A 23455-nucleotide genomic window follows, 5' to 3' on the forward strand; every position below is an offset into this window, starting at 1 on the left:
CAGACCAATGGAGCAGCCAATAAGAATCTTAAGACAATCATCAGGAAAATGTGTCAATCACATCGGGATTGGTTAGAAAAATTGCCGTTTGTACTATGGGTATACTGAACTTCAATTCGATATTCCATTGGAGCTACTCCCTACTCCTTAGTGTTTGGCATGGAAGCAGTTTTGCTAGTTGAAATGGAAATCCCATCTCTTAGGGTCTTATTGGAAAGTCAGTTTGTCAGAAGTAAATTGGATTCGTCAATGGTATGAAAAATTAAATTTGATTGAAGAAAAACGACTAAGAGCTCTGTACCATGTGTAGGCTTATCAAAGAAAAGTCGTCCGTGCGTTTGACAAAAAGATTAAGGCCCGTCACTTACAGGTCGGGGATTTAGTACTCAAAGATAATCAAGTACTTATCTTTGACCCTAAAGGGAAGTTCAAACCAAATTGGAGAGGTCCGTTCATCATCAAAGAAATATTATCGGGAAAAACTATCAGACTTCAAGATCATGATGGAATCAAATTACCAGAACCAACCAACTTTGACCAGATCAAGTGGTACTATATTTAAGGAGGCCATCTTTAGCTGAATCAATTTTCTTACTACTTAGTTCAATATCTCCTTTTACAGTCTTTGCAATCTTTTTATAAAAAAAATTTCTTTTTCTTTCTCACCCGATCACCTAACCTAGGGGAGGGAAAAATTCGAACTACGTTTTGGTCTGATCCCAAAATTCTGGGGTATGTAGGCAACCTCAAAAGTTACTTCAAGCCCGACCACATCAAAATATAAAAAAATAAAAAAATATATATTTCTCTACACACTTAAAAAAATTCAGAGAAAAAAAAATTCAAAAAAAAAAAATATCTTCAAAATGGGGAAGAAAATTCAAAGTAAAATAAAAGAAATGCCACACAAGGGGCATTTGGGTTTTTGAGCCTCAAAATTCCTTTCTTTTTATGTCCAGTCATAAGCTTACCTATGAAAATCTTCCTAAGTACCCTGCGAAAAAGTTAAGAAATGTAGTAAAGCATGATCAGACAGTAATTCCAGAAGTTCAGAAGGAAAAAAGAGAAAAAAATAAGAAAAAAGCCTATTAGATTGAAAACTCGAAAATAGTGATTTAGGCAAAAATTAAGGCAAGTTCGCAAGGTTGAAAATCTGAAAGGACGACTTTGACAACAATCAAAGCAAAGAAAAAAAGAAAAGAAAGCTTGCTAAATCGAAAACCTGAAAAGGCGATCTAGGCAAAAGCTAGAGCGAGCTTGCTAGATCGAAAACCTGAAAAGACGATCTAGATAAAAGCTAGAGCATGCTCGCTAGTTTGAAAACCTGAAAGGGCAATCTAGACAAAAGTTAGAGCAATAAAAAAAAATAGAAAAAAATCTCCATAGAGCTGCAAAGCTAAAAAGAGGTTCGACCCAAAACATCTGAAGTCCGAATAATCAAGTTCAACACTTAGCTTCAACCAGGCAAAGACTCAAAAGCAACAAGTATCTTGTCTACGATGGGCATTTTTTTTACAAGATGTATTCAATACAATGTTTCCTGTCAAACTAGGCGTATTTTGTTCTCAAACTTGATCAATGTTAATCCTAAATGATAATGGGAATCCCAAATTTAAGGTTATCCTCTTGATAGCAATTTTTTGAAAATCCCTGAGATTCAAAAGAAGTTAAAAATTCATAAATTTTTTGAAAGACTTTGAGGTTCAAACAAAAGCATTTTTGATCTCATACTTGGTTTTGCCTAAAGATTAACTCATTACCCTTTCGTATAGAATAGGAGATAGGATATTATTTCCTTCCTAGATTTATTAATTCCTTCTCAGATTCATTCATTCTTTTCTGAATTCATTAATTCCTTCCCAGATTTACTCATTCTTTATCAGATTTATCCATACTTTCCCACAGTTACTCAATCTTTCTCAGATTCATCCATTCTTTCCAAGAATTATTTTATGCTTAGATACCACCGAGGGTTTTCTCGAAATAATGCTCAGATTATGCTTAGATACCGCTAAGGGTTTTCTTGGAATTATAATGAGATACCATCGAGGTTTTCTCAGAATTATGCTTAGATACCGCCGAGGGTTTTCTCGGATTATGCTCAGATACCACCGAGGGTTTTCTTAGAATTATGCTTAGATACCGTTGACGGTTTTCTCGGAATTATGCTCAGATGCCACCGAGGATTTTTCGAAATTATGCTCAGATACCACCGAGGATTTTCTCGGAATTATACTCACTTTTATGTTCAGATTAGGCTTAGTTTATATTCAGATTAAGCTCATATTATGCTCAGTTATGCTAAAATTTTATTCAGTTTTTACTCAAACCATCTGAGATTTATCTCAGATTTTGAGTACACACACTTGCACGTTTTTAGTCAGCGAGAATTTTCTAAGATTCAGGGATCTGATGCCATCAATAAGAGCTCGCGCTCGAGGACCTGACAACTTTTTTAGTTCGGAGAGACTTTTACCGTCAAAGATCCGAACGCCTCAACGAATTGCTAAATCAGGCTGCAAAATGAACTATTACTAGCTTTGACATTCAGATATCGTACTATCTACCAAAATAGATTTGCAATCTAGTTTACTTCAACCCTCTACCAAAGAGAGGTATTTGTAGACATCCTATTTTTGCATTCACCTGATTAATCAGCTCGTCTACCCGATTGTGACGATTCCCAATGATGGATGAATATTCCAATACTCTATTTTGTTACTAAATATGTTTTAGAAATTTGGATGAGGTATCTCAAACTAACAAAACTATAGAAATCATGGTACGCTAGGAAAATATAACCCTAAAAATATAGAAATCATCATTTTATAGACAAAAATAAGTTTTATGATAAAAATCACTAAAAAATGATAAAATTACCAAAATACCCCTAACAGCAAAACATTCTTAGAACCCCCTTATGCTTAGGAAAACCCTTACGAATACCTAAATTAACAAAGTGAAACCAAATAAATTATTTCGCCAATTTTCACCAAATTCGATAAAATTACGAAAATGCCCCTCATAAGGTTCACAATCATTTCATACAAAAATGGCTTGGTTTGTGAAAGAACCAGATTGCCTAGGAAAACTCCTATTGTAACTTGACGAACTACTAGATTGAATAGGTTCGTTCTGTCTGAATGAGAAATTAGGATGGAACCTATTATCTAGGTGATACGCTTGCCTAAAAAAGTTTGGAGTTGACTTCCTAAAAGCACTATAGCCATTAATCACATTTTCTTGTTCAGCTTTGATTTGAGGCAAGATGGGACAACACTCAACCAAATGGTCATTGTCGTCGCATATGACACACAAAGAACTCGGTTCGACAGTCACTTAGGAAATTCTATGAGGATCTAGGTGAGGTTTGGATGTTGAGATGGTAAAGGCATCTAACTTCTTCGTGAGATTGGTCATCCCACTCACTAGACTAGACATAACATTTTTGAGATTAGGGTCTGCCTTCATCTCATACATGTCTATTTTCCTAACTGGATCATCTCTATCAAACTCTTCATGATTAGTACTACAATTTTGATCACTCTCAGCTAACTCTACGAGGAAATCGTACGCTTGGTTCGGAGTTTGGTTCATGAACTGACCCTTATGCATTGACTCGACTAAGGTACGTTGATTCATTGTTAATCCTCTATAAAAATTTTGCACCAACTGTGCTTTATCAATGCCATGGTATGGGCACTTGACCAATAAATCATTGAATCTTTTCCAAATTTGGGAAAATTCATCATCAAGATAGCTCTAAGATTTCTAATAGAGTCATTCATTTTCTTAGTTTTAGCCACGGGGTAAAATTTGGCTATAAATTTCTCGGATAGAACATCCTAGGTGGCTATGGAATTGGGTGCTAGGGAGTTCAACCACGCAGCTGCATGATCTTCTAGGGATAACGGGAACAGAATAAGCTTGACACTCTCCTCATCTAGATTGTGATTTCTAAAAGTTTGACATATAGTCAAAAATCGATTAAGATGGGTATAAGGTTGTTCACGCTCTAAACAGTGGAACTTAGGGAGCATATTGATGGTGGTAGCCCTAATTTCAAACTGAGGTGCATTGTTCAATAGTAACACAATGCATGTAGGAGGAGATGTGGAAGCTGGAGCGAAGAGCTCATTGAGAGTTCGCTCTCGACTATCCATCATAACTACTGATAGTGTTTTGCGTATCCTATTAATGGTACGTAAGATTTCAGGATCAAATGATTCTAATACGTTGTTTTGTGAACGTCTACCAAGCATGGAAATCACACAATCGATTAAACAATCACAAAAAAAATGACTGGACCTATATAGGTTTCTTAAAGTTAGACAGCTCCTAACTAGGTAGAAATAGCACAACTAACCTTCTAACTCGGTTTTATGAAGTCAATCTTAAATCATTCGGATCTTCAGATCAGAGGTGGTGCACAATGCATAAGCAAGAACACTCTTAAATCACCCTCCTTTCTTGAATAGACTGAGTCTATCCCCTCAAAGGGCAAGATTTTACTAGTAACAAAAGAGGACCAAGAAGCGTAATTGGCACAATTTGAAGCGGAATTTCTCCTATTGAGCTCGTGGACCCTATAGTCAAGTCTAATTGATTTTATTTAATTTGATTGGATGACTAGTGAGTTGATTATCCTAATTAGAGCAAGGAATTGGTAATGACTTCCAATCTTTATCTTATCATGCCATCCATAGGAGATGAGTGCTGTTTACTACTTAATTAATTATTTCACGTGTGTGTAAATTGAAAAAATAACACACAAAAGCAAGGAGTAACCCACTAGCATAGAGAAGCATGAGTATTTCATGATTACTATCCTGTGCTAGACGGGGTGAAGATGGTTTGAGTCGACTTAGGCCACCAATTCCAATTTTTGGTGTGCAAACTTAAGGAGCAGTGACTTTATTGTTTACCCGTCGTCCTTCCTTAGTTTATTACAATCCAAGCCTTCTTGGATAATTAAAAAAAATTACAAGGAATCCTATACAAGAGTTTCTAAAATAGAAAAATAAATCTAACTAAAGATTAAAAGAAATTGAAAGAAAAGAAGAAAAAAATATTCACTTTTAAGGGACAAAATAGAAATATTAGCAGAAATGATAGCAAACGAACTAAAAAACAGATTCTGACTTATCAAAATTTTACTATCTTTGTCACATTTTATAGAAAATTTTTTCTATCCCATATCGATATACTATAATAGTTAATCGGAGATCGGAACAGAAAGTTACAATCAGTTTAAGTTCTACTGTCTAGGGTGAAAAAGAAAAAATGGGAATGAGTTTTTTTTTCTTCTTTCTTCTCTCACCCTCAAGAACACTTGAACGTATAGAAAGAAATCAAAAGAAGAAAAATAAAAATAAAATAAAATGAAAGAAATGAATTTTAAATCAAAACTTACCACTTGTGGTAATAGCCTTTTATAACTCAATCGTAAGGGCTTGGTGTTAGCTTCTTAGATAGAAAAATTTAGCAAATGAAAGAAAATGAGGGAACATAAACAAAGTAGAATTCCTTGAACTTTCTACTACCAACTATCTATTTTAAACATACTTTATCTTAATTTAATCTAAGCATAAAATATCTATATTAAGAATAAAATGTGCAAGAAATCTTAAAGAGAACTCATGAGAATTTTAGATAAAAGAAATGTATGAAACTAGAAATAACACAAGAACTTGCTCTAGGCTTTTGTACTCTCTAATGGAGGGGAGCTTAGCTTAATGTCATTGCAAAAAAGGAAAAATATGAGATGAAAGAACTTGTAGACGCGTGATTTCGTCATTATGATGACTACATCTACAATGATTTGGAGTCGCCACCATTCAAGTTGGAAGTGGGTGTGAATGGTCACCCGGGGTACATTTTCCAAAAGATGAGATTTTTGGCATTTTAGTGACTCACAATGGATAAGGGGTAGTCAAACCTCGAGATTTGGGTAAGCGGCTCGGTTGGAGAAAAGGGAAGGTGTTAGGCACCCTTTCCTCCCCGCCACGTGGCGGTAACCTCAAATAACTCGATCATTTTTTATTTTTAAAAGAAGGTGAAAAAATGTGCCACGTGGGTGCATATGTTCCCTAAGTAGGGATTCATTTTCGACTTGATCATAGGGTCATTTCATTAATGGAAATGACCCTTATGAACCTTAGCCTTGGGGCCAATCATCAAAAGGGGTAAAAAATAAAATAAAATAGAAGAAGGGGGGTTGTTAGAAGAGGGAAAGAGTAGAAGGTAGAGAAAGAGAGGGGGTGTGCTTCAAACCCACCTTGTATCTTGTTTATTCTTTTCTTCTTCTTGCTTGAGTCTTCTTGAGTCCTTAGTATAATATGAGAGTATGAGAATGAGAAGAAGTGATTAGAGAGGAGTATGGATTTCTTTTGTTTTAGTGAGACTTGTAGAGGATTGTGTGTGAAAGAGTTGGTAAACTTGGTGAGAATTGATGATGGTTGTTAGTAGAGAGAGTGTTGGGGAGAAGTTTTGTAATGAGAAGTTGGGGGCCATTTTTGGGAAGAGGAGGAGGGTATTTATAGATGTTTAGGAGTTATTTTAGGGATATAAGGGGGTGAAGTGAAGAAAATGGGTAGAATGGTTATGAGTTTGAGAGAGAAGTGGGTGTAATTTAGAGGAGATTGGAGGGTATTTAGGTAAGGGTGGTTAGTTAAATGGGTTAAATGGGTGAGTTTTGACCCAAATGGTTTGGATCCTACCCAACCCATTGGGTGGAGTGTTTGGTGAGGTAAGTTTAAGATGGTGGTTGAGATTAAATGGTGTTTGGTTTAAGAGAATGAAGGATTTAAAGAGGTGGTTGATGATATTTGGGAGGATGAAGGAGATGATGCCATGTTTAAAGTGGGTGGAATGAAGGGGTTGGGATAGGTTGATGGGAGAGGTGAGTGTTTGACTTGAGAGGATGGTGTAGGTTTAGGTTGTAGATGTAGGTTTTGTAGGGAATGATGAGGGTAGATTAGGGGAGGTATAGGTTAGGGGTTGTGGGTAGATGTGTTGATTTGAGAGAAAAAATGATGGGTTGATGTGTGGGTGGGTAGATGGGATTTAAAGCAAATTAATGGGGTAGGTAGTTGGGTGAGGGAGGTGAGATGGGGTGATGACATGTGTCATCTTTTGATGATAAAGAGTGATTGGTTGATGTGGGTTGTGGTTTTATGGGTTAGGGTTGTGGGTTGAATAATGAATTGGATATGGTTAATGATTTGTGGGCTTTGTAGTGTTGGACTTGGGTTTTAGAAATGATTTTTACGAATACGGAGGCGGAGCGGTGATAGTAGAGGAGGGGTAGGCATCTCAAGTCTCACCTTTTTAATTTTTTAATTTTTTAGATTTTTGCAATCATTAATTTGATCAAAAATGCCACGTGTTGGCGAATCGGGCTTTTTAGGCCCGTTAGTGAAATTTATCGAAAATTTGACGATTTTTATTTTGGAAGCGGAGCGGTGAATGTTGGGAAGTCGTAAGGTAGGCCGAGTCCTTTTGGTGGCCTCCTAAACCATTGAGAGGTCTTAGGGGCCTCGGTTTGGTAAAAATGTCCCTTTTCAATGAGTTGGGCCCTTAAGGCCCGTTGGCCCATTTATTTGGAAAATCGATATTTTTGGGCTCTTTCGAGAAGTGGCCCGTTCAAATTGAGGTTTCTACAGAACTTTTCTTCATTTCATGGAGAAACTTATAAATTCTTCTTCTTCTACTTCTTACAAGACTATTTACCCAAAAAGAAAATAACTGGAAGATAAAAATATAAAAATATAAGAGAAGAGGCTAAGAATCTTAGATTAAAGGAGTCTTGGATAAGATAAACAAGAGGGAGCATTTTTCTAGAGATTGAAACTTTATTTATATAGAAAAATATATGTAAAAGAGTCCAAAAGTAGCCTCCACTTTTCTTTGCACAAAAAGACAAAAGTAGAGAACATGGGTTAAGGATTAGGGCATTCCAAAGTGAGCCCAAATGCTTTTGGCTTGAGATTTTGATTCAAAAATGTTGATTTTCTGCATAAGAAACACATATCATTAGATTTATCTAGTAAATGAATTTATTTATGTATAATTAAGCCTAATTAACATGCAACATAATGTTTCGAGGCTTATCATGATTATTACCTTTCTATAGACAAATATGGACAAAAATCAAAATAAATGTCTGGGAAACATGCGTTTAATTCAGTATTTTGAGACACTCATCAGAGACATTCCTATTGGTATTTTGAAAGCAGTTCGATAAGTCCATAATGAACCATTTATCTCAAAAACCAATATTTCTGTGAAAGATTGATTGTTTTCTCCAGATTGGTCTTGATTTTCCTATTAGAAATCTCTTCCAGTCCACATATTTGTGGATGGTAAGGTATTGCAATTTTATAAGTTATGAGGTATTTCCTTATCAATGATGTAAATTTTTTTTATAGAAATGCGAGCCATCATCACTTGTGATAGTGTGCAGAGTCTCAAATCTTGCCAAGATGGTGTCCTTGACAAAGTTGATTACTACCTTGTGATCGTTCATTTTACAAGCTACAGCTTCTACCTATTCGGATACGAGATCAATTGTAACAAGGATATACTGGGGACCCTGTGAGATAGGAAATGGTCCCATAAAATCTATGCCTCAAACATCAAAATTCTCGATGATCAGAATAGGGTTATGAGGTATTTCATTTCTCATGAAATCTTTTCCTAATTTTTTATATCAAATATAGGATTTGCTAAACTCGTGGGCATCTTCAAAAATGGTTGACCCAAAAAACTATACTACAAGATATTTGTGGTGGTTTTCTTATCACTGAAGTGCCCTCCGCTGACATGATTTTAATAAAATTTTAAGATATTGGCTTGCTCATATGTTGGAATACAATATCTAATAATCTAATTAAGACAATACTTAAATAAGTATGGATCATCCCAGAAATACCATTTTACTTTCGAAAGGAGATGGAGTTTCTCTTGCCTAGTTATTGAGATATGCAGTTGACTTGTAACTAGGTAGTTGAAAATGTCTGCATATTACAAAATTTTAAAATTGGAGATTTGTATAAGTTGTTCATCAGGAAAGGATTAAGAAATGGGTAAAGATTTCTCGAACGACTCAGTAACAATCCTAAATAGGTGATCAACTATGATATGTTTTACATCATTTTTATCTAGGATCTCGAGATCAAACTCTTGTAAGAATAGAATGCAATGGATTAACCTTATTTTAGCATCCTTCTAAGATAGAAGGTACTTCAAAGCAACATGGTCTGTGTAGACCACGACTTTTGATCCTATTAGGTAGGGATGTAGTTTATAAATGGCATAGACTACTATTAGCATTTCCTTCTCTATTGTAGAGTAAATAAGTTAAACATCACTAAAGGTTTTACTGGCATATTGGATAATGTGAGGATATTTATTCATTCGTTGTCCCAAAATAGTACCTATCGCATAATCTGAAGCGTCGCATATAATCTCAAATGGAACATTCCAAATTGGAGGTTGAATGATGGGTGCCGAAATTAACTCCAACTTTAGCTTGTTAAATACAAAAGTACATAACTCTGAGAAGTTCAAAGGAACATCATTGCCTAAAAGTTAACATAAAGGTTTTGAAATCTTCCTAAAATCTTTAATGAATCTACGGTAGAAACCTACATGGCTTATGAATGACCTAATTTCTTTGATAGTTCTAGGAGCTTATAACTTTTCAATTAAATTTATCTTCACTTTATCTTCTTCAACCCCTCTCGTAAAAATAATATGCCCTAACACAATTCCAGATGTTATCATAAAATGACATTTTTACCAACTAAGTACTAGGTTGACTTATTTACAACGCACGATGACCAAAGTCAAGTAATGGAGACATTCTTCAAAGCTTGATCCAAATATTAAAAAATCATCTATGAATACTTCGAGATATCTTTCTATCATGTTTAAAAATATACTTATCATGCAAAATTTAAAAGTAGCTAGTGTATTACACAATCCAAAGGCATACAGCGAAATGCAAAACTTCTGAAGGGACAAGTAAAATTATTTTCTCTTAATCGATAGGAGTAATGGGTTTGGTTGTACTTGGAGTAACCATTCAAGAAATAATAGTGAGAGTATACTACTAAACACTCTAACATTTGGTCAATGAAAGGTAATGGAAAGTGATCTTTGGGAGTTATTTAGTTGAGTTTCCTATAATCGATACAGACTCTCTATTTTATTTGCGATCCAAGTAGGAATTAACTTGTTGTCTTGGTTCATTACCATAGCAATATCAGACTTCTTAGAAACAACCTGAATAAAACTTGTAGACACCCCATTTTTGCAAACACCTGATTAATCAACTCGTCAACCTGATCGCGACGATTCCCAATGATGTATAATTATTTCAATGCTTTGTTTTTTACTAGATATGTTTTAGAAATTCAGATGAGGTATCTCAAACTAACAAAATCGTAGAAACCACACTACGCTAATAAAATATAACCCCAAAAACATAGAAATCATCATCTTACAGACAAAAAGAAGTTCCACGATAAAAATCACTAAAAAAATGATCAAATTACCAAAATACCCCTAACCTCAAAACATCCCTCGAGCCCACATTACGCTTGGGAAAACCCTTTAAAACACATAAAATAACAAATCAAAACCAAATAAATCATTTGACCAATTTTCATAAAATTTGACAAAATTACGAAAATGCCCCTCATAAAGTTCACGACGATTTCACACAAAATTTTATAAATGACATAAACCAATATTCTCATTTAATTCCTTACGAAAAATTAATTCTAAAATATTCTAGAACATCGAAAATCGATTTAAAAAATAAAAAGTCCTCTCCGAGGGCAAAACGATAATTTTACAGTTTTAATATGTGAGGCCCCGCCAAACGCTAACACAAATCCCAATGGCAAACCTCAAGGTACTAGGTGGCACCTCGAAATTTCGGCATGATTTCCTCTGTTTATGTTAGCGTTTCACGGAACTCAAACCTGATAAACCAATTTATAATAAAACCTGTATATAAAGCTGTAAATACAGGAAATGAACAACGGAAAACTAAATACATCTAACATGTAAGTAGATCAGAGTGCAGAAGATTTAACCATATATAGGCTTACAAAATACTCTCACTCTAACATAGGCCTAAACTCTCAATCCAAGAACTACATACATTCTAGAGGAAACTGACAACACTAAGGGATGTAGCCCTAGTGCTCACCAGGCAAAAGACTTTGGTCGTCGATCTGACCGACCAGATGCTCCTCAATTACTGACTCTGCGCCTGTCTCTATAATTACAAGTGCTGAAACTAAAAAAAAAATAGGAAGGAAAGGGTGAGTAATAATGGTTACCCAGTAAGTCCACAACCAATTCCTACTAATAACCCTTCCTAAACATGATCGAATAAAGCATACTGAACATTTTAATACATGCAAGGTTTTACAAGATAAAATACGATTAACTGGTACATATAGCCAAGGATGAGCAACTAAACAGTTTAAAAATTACACATAGCATCAATCGTCCATACTCATTATACATTTTCCATTTATGCAAATAGTGTTGACAACATTGAAATAATAGACATGCTTCTCAGTTTGTAATTCGAAATATAACAACAGATACATAATACGAATGGTGGAGTATTGGAATTAAAGAGTTGGGATTCACGACTGGATCGCTCCCAGTCAGGACATGATATTCCTCAATAACATCATAGTTCCTGATTTTGTGGCTGGTCGTGTCTACCACGCTTGCGGGACCATTTATCCGGCTCAGGCTGGCCGTTTGACGTGACCGTAAGCAATGGGTCTCTTTTCGATGTGTCAGAACGTTCGACTACTACTAGATTGTTAGTGATCACTGACTAATCATCTTCGTCTATGCCTATCAGGCGTGCATGTGATTCCCAAAGACACTCCACTCGTATACGACCACCTTTACAATACACGTTCACTGGTAAAGATAAGAAAGGAATGGACCCGGATTCCAGTTGTGACTCCACTCTCATACGCGTCTCATACCACGTATGAGTTTGGTGGTCCCTACCGTACATCCCAGGATAGTGCACCCCTCCGGATGATGTGACGCACTATCCCTTCAAGCATTCACAAACCCTTTAACAGCTCACAAAATAGCTACGTATATATATGATTTTTCATTTAAAACAAAAGAGAAATTAACAGAACAGGGTTGAGAATGGATATCCAGTTCCTACCATGCAACCGTGGCCACCCCGCCTAAAAATAAATAACAGTACTCAGCGCACGCGCTAACATAATCGAAAATAAACATGCAACCCTTTCATTAATAACCTGGATATCCTTTCACCAACCTACATACAACATACAATGTAAAATGCAGACATCACCCCTCGGGTGTGATTTTGACATTTTACCGTTCATTCTCTTTTCCCATTCTTTCGACATTCTCATTTTTCATCTTTTTAAATCAACCATCCATTTCCAATCTTCCAAATTCATTCTTTTGATTATTTCATTGAAAATCATCAAAATTTATTCAAAACAAGGTCCCGGCGATGCACGAGACCAAAGCTGTTAAAAATGAGGAAAGCTGGTGAAAATTTGGCTAAGTGTCGGAAACTCAATTTTTCAAAGTTCTTGAAATTAAAAATGGATTTCTCGAAATGAAAGTCTCGATCATGAGATTCGACACCATATAGTTTTTGTAATCTAATTCAAAGGAACGCGAAAGTTATTTCGTTTTGAAAACTTGCCGAAAACGTCGAAAATTACGTTTTGTTCTTGAAACCAAAATTCGGATTTTGATCCTTTGAGATTTGGATCTTAAAACCATTCCCATTGTTCCGAAATGGGGGGTAAAATCTTAATTTCATTAAAGAACTTAAAGTAAATGGAAAGTAAAATTAAAGAGGACATTCTGTGTCTGTCGGTGGCAGAACCAGGATTCTGTCGGTGGCAGAACCAGGATTCTGTCGGTGGCAGAACCAGGATTCTGTCGGTGGAACTGACAGATTGGTCATCGACAGATGTCGGTGGGACCGACGGTCCTGCCGACAGAACAAAATTTTCTCGCGTTATTTTGTTTCGTCGGTGGCAGAAACCTCATTCTGTCGGTGGGACCGAAAGAATGCCTTCGACAGGTGCAGTGGCACCGACCCCTCCTGCCTACAGCCTGAACCTCATTCGCGATTTTTGGGTTTTTCGATCCCTTCTTTGGATCTTTGTTCCGTTCCTCAAATCTTTCAACCCACCCACAAATTCAATGTTTAAATCATGAATAAAACACATTAAATCTCTATTCCTAGCATGAATTTCAATTTAAAACGAAGATTTCTACAATTTAAAACAAACAATAAGTTTTGTTGAAATAACCTAGATGCACATTTCGAAATTTAAAGTTACCAATAGGAATCGAAAGTCCCCTACCTTGTTGTGGATGCCAAGGATACAAGCTAGTACTACAAATCAGGGTTGGATGGCTCGAGAGTCGAGGTTGGGCTGACTTGGATACGAAACGAGCGAGGGTTTGCAAGGTATCCGACAATGACGTTCTCCTTCGCTTCTACAATGAAGTATAGACCTAGCTCCTAACTCGATGAAGCCCTCGGATGGAATGTGTTGAGGTTTACTTGAGCTACCCGGCTGGTTTTGATGAAAGATGGAGAAAACGAACAAGAATGGGTAAGTAAAGATGGTGAAGTTGTTGCCCTCGCCGTGGCTGACAACTTTGTCTTCTTCGTCGAGGTTCAACTCGGCTTCGTTTGCGCACAAACTTGATGGCAATGGGTCGAAACCCTAGTGTGGAGAAGTGGCTGTCGTTTGGGGTTTCTTAGAGAAGAAGAGGAAAGAATGAAATAAAAGAAATCAGATTCCTTTTTATAATAAAGCTGAGGGGCATACTTGTAATTTCCCCCTTATTTCTAGTTTCGCCCGTAACTTAACTATTCGGACTCGGAAAGCGACAAACAAATATACCATTTCGAATAATTTTTCACTACGGATCTAATGGTGGCATCAAATCTTTTCGATTCTCGCTCTAACGAAATTCCACTATTTTGGGTCCCACTTAACACGAAATTCGAGGATTTTATAACTTTTTCATCCGAACTCGAATTCGAACTTGCTTACAGGCTAATATATATATTCCGATCTTTTTGAATCTAATGACGAAATCGATTTTTTCTTGAAATTAATCATAACAATATTCAAGTATTTTTCTCTAAGTCCCTTCTCCAATATTTTCCTCCAAATCTCACCATTCAATTCCCTCGAGATATGAGTTGAAAATCCGGGGTGTTACATAATAATTAAAATTTCTGAAATTAATAATTAAAATATTAATTAATATAAAGTGAAATCCTAATTAAAATCTAGTCAATAACGTAAGACTTAAGTCAAAATCCGAAAATCAAGTCAATCTAATAAGACCAAAGTCAAACCCTAACCCTAATAGAATTCTAATCAAACTCTAAAACTATCTAATAGAATTTTAATTAAACTATCAAACTATTTAATAGAATTCTAATTAAACTATAAAACTATCTAATGTAATTCCAATTAAACACTAACTCTATCTAAAAAACACCTAAAAAAATCTATAAATAGGAGTCTCTACAACCTATTTTTGGATCAAAAAATAAATCCTAAAAAAAGTAGGTCCAAAAGCTTTCCTAATTTCCCATAAACCCTAATTTTGAAGTCCTAACCCCTTACCTAACACCTATACCTCAACTTTAGCTCAAAAAATACTTAGAAACTCTTCAAAAACACCTAGAAATCTAGAAAAAAGTCAAAAAATTCATATCTAAGAAGAAATTACTTCATTTTGGAGATTTGAAGTGAATCCGGTGATAGAATGAAGCGAAGAGTACTGTACAAGGAGCTGTTCTATTAGATCTGAGGGAACAAAACCATTGCGTTCATGAAGGTAACTTTTTATTTTTTATTTTTTATTTTTATTTATCATTTAGGTCTTTTTAGCAATGTAGTTTTATTTGGGAATTAGTAGAGATCGACGTTTGCCGGACGGGGTTGGTGCCTAATACCTTCCAACCCCGTAACGTAATTCTCGGACTCATTATTTTTTTAGTAGATTAGTTATTTTTTTATCCGTTTTGAGTCGATGTTTGTTCCTAAACCGTAATAACTAGGTGGCGACTCCCAAATCTTAAAAATCAAAAGCGGAACCGCGCACCCCACGGATTGAGGGCGATTTTAGTGGCGACTCCACTGGGGATTATTGAGGAAGAAACTTGAAAAGCCCCAAGTATGGGAGCATTGCCAAAACGACCTAGTTTTTTTTATTTTTATTTAAGTTACTTTATTTGTTTATTTTTATTTTTATTGTGGTTTGATTGTGGATCGTTTATGTGGATTTTGGGTATTATTTTATTTATTTATTTATTTTATTTTTTAATTTTTTATCCAATTAAGGGTCACTTTTTGATGATCCCTAGATAATGAAAGATTCAAATTGACATACGAATTGAGGAAGGGATGATGTTAGCAGTAAAAGTTTGAATATCATATTCTTGGATGCTTAGTTTTTGTGGTCCCAATCAAAGGGTTGCAGACTCTAAAATAATCTAAGCTTTTTCAAAAGAAAATAATGAGAGAAAAGAGATTGATGTTTTTGGGCATATGATTGATGAGATATGGGGTGATGTTAGTTTTTTATTATAACAAAAAAAAGAAAAACAAAACGTTAAAAAGCAAAAAAAAAATATATATTTTTTTAAAAAGTTAAAAAAAAAAAAAAGAAAACATTTTTTAAAAAATTTTAAAAAAATAAAAAAAAACGTAAAAATAAATAAATAAATAAAATGTTTTGAAAAAAGAACCGTTTAAAAATAAATAAATAAAAATTAAAAAAAGTTTAAAAAAATTTAAAAAAAAAAACATAAAAAAAAATGTATAAAAAACAAAAAAAATTTTAAAAAAAACAAAATAAAAAAATGTTAAAAAAAGCGTTTAAAAAGTTTAAAAAAAATGTTTAAAAAAAGTTAAAAAATAAAAAAATATATAAAAAAAAACTTTTAAAAAAATTAAAAAAAACGTTTAAAAAGAACATTTAAAAAAATGTTAAAAAGATTAAAAAAAACATTTAAAAAAATAAAAATAAATAAAAAAATGTTTAAAACGTTAAAAATTTAGTTTAAAAAAAAAGAAAATAAAAAAATGTTTAAAAAAAAGTTTTTGAAAACATTAAAAATAAATAAATAAAAAGTTTAAGAAAATGTAAAAAAAAAACATTTTTAAAAAAAATTAAAAAAAAAAGTTTTCTTTGTGTCAAAATTTTTTATTTTAAACAATATTCGATTTTTCTTTTAAAAAAAAAAGGAACAATTTTTTTAAAAACTGAATTCAGTTCTTCTTTATTTAAAAGAAAGAAAAAAAAAATTCATAACCCCCTATCTCCAACAATTATCTTTCCATACTTAGTTCAATATTCTTTTGAATCTCAATTCGGTTATGGTCACCCAAAATAGTCTTTGATTGCACTATAAAAAAAAATACTTTTGGTTTGGACTAAGAATTGTATGCTTGTTCAAACAATAGAATCCAATGATTAGTCATTATGTTAAATGCCTATCTAATATTGTCATGATCTTGATATATGTGCTTATTTTTTGTCTTAATGATGTGATTGGATTGGTATATATGCATGTGGTATCAATACTGTGATGTAATGATCAGGCCTATGGGCCCATTTGTTTGAAAAACGCCCCAGGCACACCCCACCCTATTTTACACATACCACTAGCACGTTTATTGCTTTGCACTCTTGCATGTCCCATATAGCCAACGTGGCACTAGTACGTGGCCCGGTCTCTTCGGAGATGAGACGTCATTCATAAAAACCACAACTCTAGTCACGTACCTTAGGGTATATAAAATTGGGGCATCAGTACTGTTTGATCAGGTGACTCTGAAAGGTATATCGATGCACCCAGGCTGGAGCGACCTGAGCCTTTGACTTATTGTAAACCGCATAGTCACATCTCCCGATTGCTAACGTAGTATTAGTACGTGGTCGGTCCCCTCATGGGATGCGAAACTATTTATGAAAGCTACAACTCTTGACTCATACCCATAGGTATATCAAAGATAATATAAGTACATCAATTGCACTTCTTAATCAAAATCAGTACCTAAGCAAGATCCTGTTCCAATGTACTATGGTACTAGGAGGATAGAATATGTCTATTCTAGAAAAGAGGTGATTTAAGAGTGCCTTTGCTCAAGCATCGCGTGCCACCTCTGATCTGGGGATTAAACTGACTGCTTTTGGCTTCAGAGAAATGAGTTTAAGTTTTAGATTATCACCTATACGGTATATCAAATCAAGTCACCACGTACCATCTGATTGAGTACGCTCGAGAGGTATATAGGTGCACTTGGGTAAGGGTAGCCAGATAAATTGCATTGCACGTAGTAAACCTAGAATCTAGAAGCTTTCCTTAGGTCACGACCTGAATTGACTATGGGTGTTTCTGGGTTGCTCTATTTAATCCAACCAACAAGTAAGTGGGTGGACTGATCTAGACTATTCAAACTAAATCCACTATATCGGTCCGACCCAATCGATAAAATGTACCGATCAATTGGAACCAATTAAACTAGTGGGCCTAATTGACAAATGGATCAAACTGATCAATACCAAATCAGTTAGACTAATTGATTTTAGTTTTAAAGATCCAGACCACTTTATATAGAAAGATTCGATTTTAGGATCAAGTTAATTTGTCTGATCAAAGGTTCAATCCCAATCAGGGGTAGACCTACATCTAACTTTTCTCACTTTCTTGGTCACTATAAACTTATAGTGTATTTGGATTCGATATTTCCCATCGAAGGGTTAATTTATATCAAAATTTTAATCATGTGGTTAAGAGTCAAACCTTCAAAATCGATGGTTAATCTTAGGTGTCCCTAAACGTTCTAAACCCTCATCTATGTCATTTTGGGACTGTCAAAAGAGTCGTCTAGTCAAAGTACCAATGTCAAGTCCAAGTAGTCCATCCACTTAGAAGGATCTTCTCTCTTTGTAAATAATTGTTCTTGAGTTTTCTTTGAGTTTTAATCTAATTCGTTAGTCTTTAAATCTAGTTAGTTGTTTTAGTTACGTTAGTCTTTCTTCAACTTTCAAGTTTTAGTCGAGTTTGTTAGTCTATGTTTTTCAATTCTAATAAAATATAGAATCTTTTGATTATCATGCGTGTAATAATGATTTGAGCATAATATCTAACATAAGGATTGATATAGAGCTCACTAATCAAACTTAATGAATATTGGAATTAAAGAATACACTCAAGAAGTGCAAATTGGTATTACATTATCCTTAAAGGAATATGAGAAAATAATAAACTTACTTAAGAAATTCAACAACGTTCCTGCATGATCTCATGAAGATACATTCATAGATTGCACAAAAATAAATCAAGACAGAAAGTCGAAGGCGAACTTCAAAGTCAAAGATTGTCAAAAATGATATAGTTGAAAGGATCGACAAAGATGCTAAGACCTACAAGTGGATCTACTATATTTTTCACTCAAAAGAGGAGAGTTTTCATTCATAAGAGAATAAAAGATTTTCTCGAAGTTTTAGAAGAGTTGAATAGTCAGAAAACTCGATCATACTTGATTTCACAAAAGAAGACTGAAGAATATTCATTCTCAAAAGAATACCTTACTCGACAATCCAAATATCAAATTCCTGAAACTTTGACCAAGTCGAGCAATATTCACCAAAGGAGACCTTCTTTGGTCGAACCATTTTCCTGTCTTACCAAGAAAAAATAACTTTCTTTAGCCCCTCGCAGTCTTTAAAAAAATCAAATAGCTTGTTTCTTTCTAACCACACCAACCAACTTTGGGAGGTAAATCAGTATAAACAACGTTTTGACCTGATCATAAAAGAAAAAAAAATATTTGGGGTACGTAGACAACCTGAGAAGTTACTTCAGGCCCGGTCATGCAAAGAATAAGTATATTCTCTTAAGAAAAGTGTCATCTAAAAGGAAAATCCCCTATTGAAAGGTTCAAAAGAAAAGAATGCCAAATTAGGGGTATTTAAAAAAAATCAAAATAATTGACAGAAAAGAGAAAATATCAAACTAGGGGCATTTTGGGAAGTTGAACCTTATATCTTTTCTTTCTAAACCATATCCTAAACCCACCTATTAAGTCATCCTGAATGCTAATTGACTCGGTTAAGGTGTAGGGAACCAAGAAATTATCGAGTTGAATATTCAAGATCATTAAGAAAAAAGAGAAGTCTGCTAAGTCGAAAATCCAAAAAGACGACTTAAACAAAAGTTATGGCATAACCATAAAAAAGAAAGCCTGCTAGGTTGAAAACTTGAAAAGGCAACCTAGACAAAAATTAAGGCATCTTTAGAAAAAGAAAAGAAACACCTACTAAGTTGAAAATCTAGAAAGACAACCTAAGCAAAAATTAGGGCATTATCAAATTGGAGGAAAGGTCCTATCAAGAAGAAAAATTCAGAAGGAAGCTTGTGCAGAAACTAGGAAATGCAGAACCATTCAAGCCACAACATTCATTTTTCAAGCTAAGAGCTCACATCCGACGAAGACAATGCTGAAGTCGAAACAATCAGAAGTCATCTTGAACACTGTAAGATCTTCAAGAATATGTTTACTTGTTCAAGTATTCGCTAATGGAAGATGTAGAATCATCAACCACTTTGAAGAGAAAGATATTTTATTATAATATTTATCAAGATTTTTTAAGTCCAGCTCAAGCATTTTTCAAAAGAAATTCGAAAAAAAATGACCAATCCCTTATTGCACATATGATAATATTAAGAGTCCTGAAAATTTAAAGGAATGCCGATTCTTCTGTCTCTCATATATCAGAGTCCATAACTACTCGTGCAATCCATTCCATTAGTTTCATAGTCAAGTTCCAGTAAAGCCAACCTTGAAACTTGGGGCATTTTTGAAAGTCTTTGTGATTTCAAAGTTTTGTTCTTAATCACATGATAAAAGGAAAGTCTTACTTAAAAGTCCGATGAAGTCCAATGATAATTATGAATCCAGATGCATGATAAGCCAATAAAGGCCCGATCTTTCAAATTTTGAGCTCGATTTTGAATCATATAATGAATTAATAGGATTTTTTAAGTTCCTATAAATCTAAGTCCAAGAAACTAGACTCCAATTTTTTTTGAATCATAGAATGAATTAATAAGATTGTCTAAGGTCCTATAATCTGAGCCCGAGAAACGTGACTTAGTGAGTTTGAGTCCGAGAAACGAGACTCCAACTTTTTTTTGAATCATAGAATGAATTAATAAGGTTGTTTAAATTCCTATAAATCTAAGCCCAAAAAATGTTGCTTAGTAAGTTCGAGTCCGAGAAATGAGACTCCAACTTTTTTTGAATCATAGAATGAATTAACATGATTGTTTAAGTTTCTGTAAACCTTAGCCCGAGAAGCGTGGCTCTAATAAGTTCGAGTCCGAGAAACGAGACTCCAATTTTTTTTGGATCATAGAATGAATTAACAGGATTATTTAAGTTCCGTAGCCCGAAAAGCGTGACTACAATAGGCTCAAGTTCGATTGTACACACGTGCACTTTTGCATTAGTCAAGGAGAATTTTCTAAAATTCGAGGATTTGACATCGTTAGTGAGAGTTCAAGCTCGAGGACCTAACAAACTTGTTCGGGGAGAGTTTTACTCTCAAGAATCCGAATGTCCCGACGAATTGTTAAATCAGGCTGCAAAATGAACTATCACTAGCTTTGGCATTCAGATATCGCACTATTTACCAAAATAGATTTGCTATCTAGCTTCCTTCAAACCTCTGTCAAAGAGGAGCATCTGTAGACACCCCATTTTTGCAATCACCTAATTAATAAACTCGTCAATCCGATCATGACGATTCCCAATGATGAATGAGTATTTCAATGCTTTGTTTGTTACTATATATGTTTCAGAAATTCAGATGAGGTATCTTAAACTAACAAAATCATAGAAACCACACTACACTAATAAAATATAACCCCAAAAACATAGAAATCATCATCTTGCAGACAAAAAGAAGCTCCACGATAAAAATCACTAAAAAATGATCAAATTATCAAATTACCAAAATACCCCTAACCTCAAAACATCCCTAGAGCCCACATTATGCTTGGAAAAACTCTTTCAAACACATAAAATAATAAATCGAAACCAAATAAATCATTTCGCCAATTTTTACAGAACTTGAGAAAAATTACGAAAATGTCCCTCATAAAGTTCACGACTATTTCACACAAAAAACTTTTATAAATGACACAAACCAATATTCCCATTGAATTTCTTACGAAAAATCAATTCTAAAACATCCTGGAACATCGAAAACCGATTTAAAACTCAAAGAGTCATCTACGAAGGCAAAACGGTAATTTTTATAATTTTAATAATTAAAAATTTTGAAATTAATAATTAAAATATTAATTAATGTAAAGTGAAATCCTAATTAAAATCTAGTCAATCAAGTAAGACTTAAGTCAAAATCCTAAAATCAAGTCAATCTAATAAGACCAAAGTCAAACCCTAATCAATCTAATAAGACCAAAGTCAAACCCTAACCCTAATAGAATTCTAATTAAATTCTAAAACTATCTAATAGAATTCTAATCAAACTCTAAAATTATCTAATAGAATTCTAATTAAACTATAAAACTATTTAATAGAATTCTAGTTAAACTATAAAATTATCTAATAGAATTCTAATTAAACTATAAAACTATCTAATGCAATTCTAATTAAACACTAGCTCTATCTAAAAAATACCTAAAAAAAATCTATAAATAGGAGTCTCTACAACTTATTTTTGGATCAAAAAATAAATCCTAAAAAAGTAGGTCAAAAAGCTTCCCTAGTCTCCCATAAACCCTAATTTTGAAGTCCTAACTCATTACCTAACACCCATACCTCAACTTTATCTCAAAAACTATTGAGAAGCTCTTAAAAAATACCTAGAAATTTAGAAAAAAGTTAGAAAATTCAGATCTAAGGAGAAAGTACCTAATCTTGGAGATCTGAAGTGAATCCGATGATAGAACGAAGCGATGAGTTCTGTACAAAGAGTTGTTCTATCTAATATGAGGGAACAAAATCGTTGCGTTCGTGAAGGTAACTTTTTATTTTTTATTTTTTATTTTTTTTTTATTATTTAGGTCTTTTTAGCAATGTAGTTTTATTTGAGAATTAGTAGAGACCGACGTTTGCCAGGCGGGATTGGTGCCTAACACCTTTCGACCCCGTAACGTGATCCCCGGACTCAGTATTTGTTTAGTAGATTAGTTATTTTTTTATCCGTTTCGAGTCGATGTTCTATTCCTAGACCGTAATAACTTCCTAGACCGTAATAACTTGGTAGCGACTTCAAAACCTCTAAAATAAAAAGTAAATTCGTGTACCCCGCGAATTGAGGGCACTTTCAGAACTCAACGAATGACTATTGAAAAAGGGGTAGATGATATCCGCATCTAATAGTTTTATTACTTCATTTCAGACTATAGCCTTCATTATAAGATTTAGCTGTCTTTGAGATTCTAAAGAAGGCTTAGCAAAATCCTCTAGATGAATGTGGTGCATTACCACAGATGGACTAATTCCCTTAATGTCAATTATGGTCCAACTTATAGCTTCTTGATGTTCTTTAAAAGATTTTAACAACTTTTCTTTCTAGACTACACTAAGGTGGGAGAAAATTATCACTAGAAAAGTTTGATTTTTGTCAAGAAATGTGTATCTCAAAGTCTCTAAAAGCACTTTGAGTTCTAATCTGGGAGGCTCTATTTGGGAAGGAACGAAAGTGGAAGTACGAACATGAAGATTTTCGACTTTTGCATCCCAACATGTAGAATCTAAGTAAGGAACAAATTTAAGTAAAGCATTGACTTTGCTTATGGACTCTTTTATGTCAAAATCTTGACTAAAATGGGCCAAACATCTTTCTAAGGGATTAGAGTATCCTAAATCTTGACACATTTGATTGACTAGCATATCTAACATGTTCACTTCCTCCACATCATCGTCTACATAAATTCTTTGAAAATTGTGAAAGACATTCAATTTGACTCTCATATCCCCAAATGCTAAAGTTATAATCCCATTTTGAAAACAAATCACTACTTTGTATGGTGATAACTGGATTTGTGTTTATGACAACAAAGTCAACTAAGAAATATAAATCTTTGACTTTTACAATCACATTTTCAAATATACCTTTGGGAACCTATTGGCTAAGCTCAGCGTGATATTGGTGGATTTCAAAATTCTCAAACCTAATTTTTTATAAATTGAGTAAGGTAAAAGATTCACACTCATCCCTAAGTCTAAGAAACATTTTCAACCACTTGATCTCCAATATGATGGCATGATGGCTTCCCGATGAAATAGTATTTTCCTCTTAGCTATAGTCAAATCTTTAAGGAATTTTACATAAG

The sequence above is a fragment of the Akebia trifoliata genome, chromosome 9 (assembly GCF_017979445.1).
Source record: "Akebia trifoliata isolate Shusen 1 chromosome 9, ASM1797944v1, whole genome shotgun sequence".
Classification (NCBI taxonomy): domain Eukaryota; kingdom Viridiplantae; phylum Streptophyta; class Magnoliopsida; order Ranunculales; family Lardizabalaceae; genus Akebia; species Akebia trifoliata.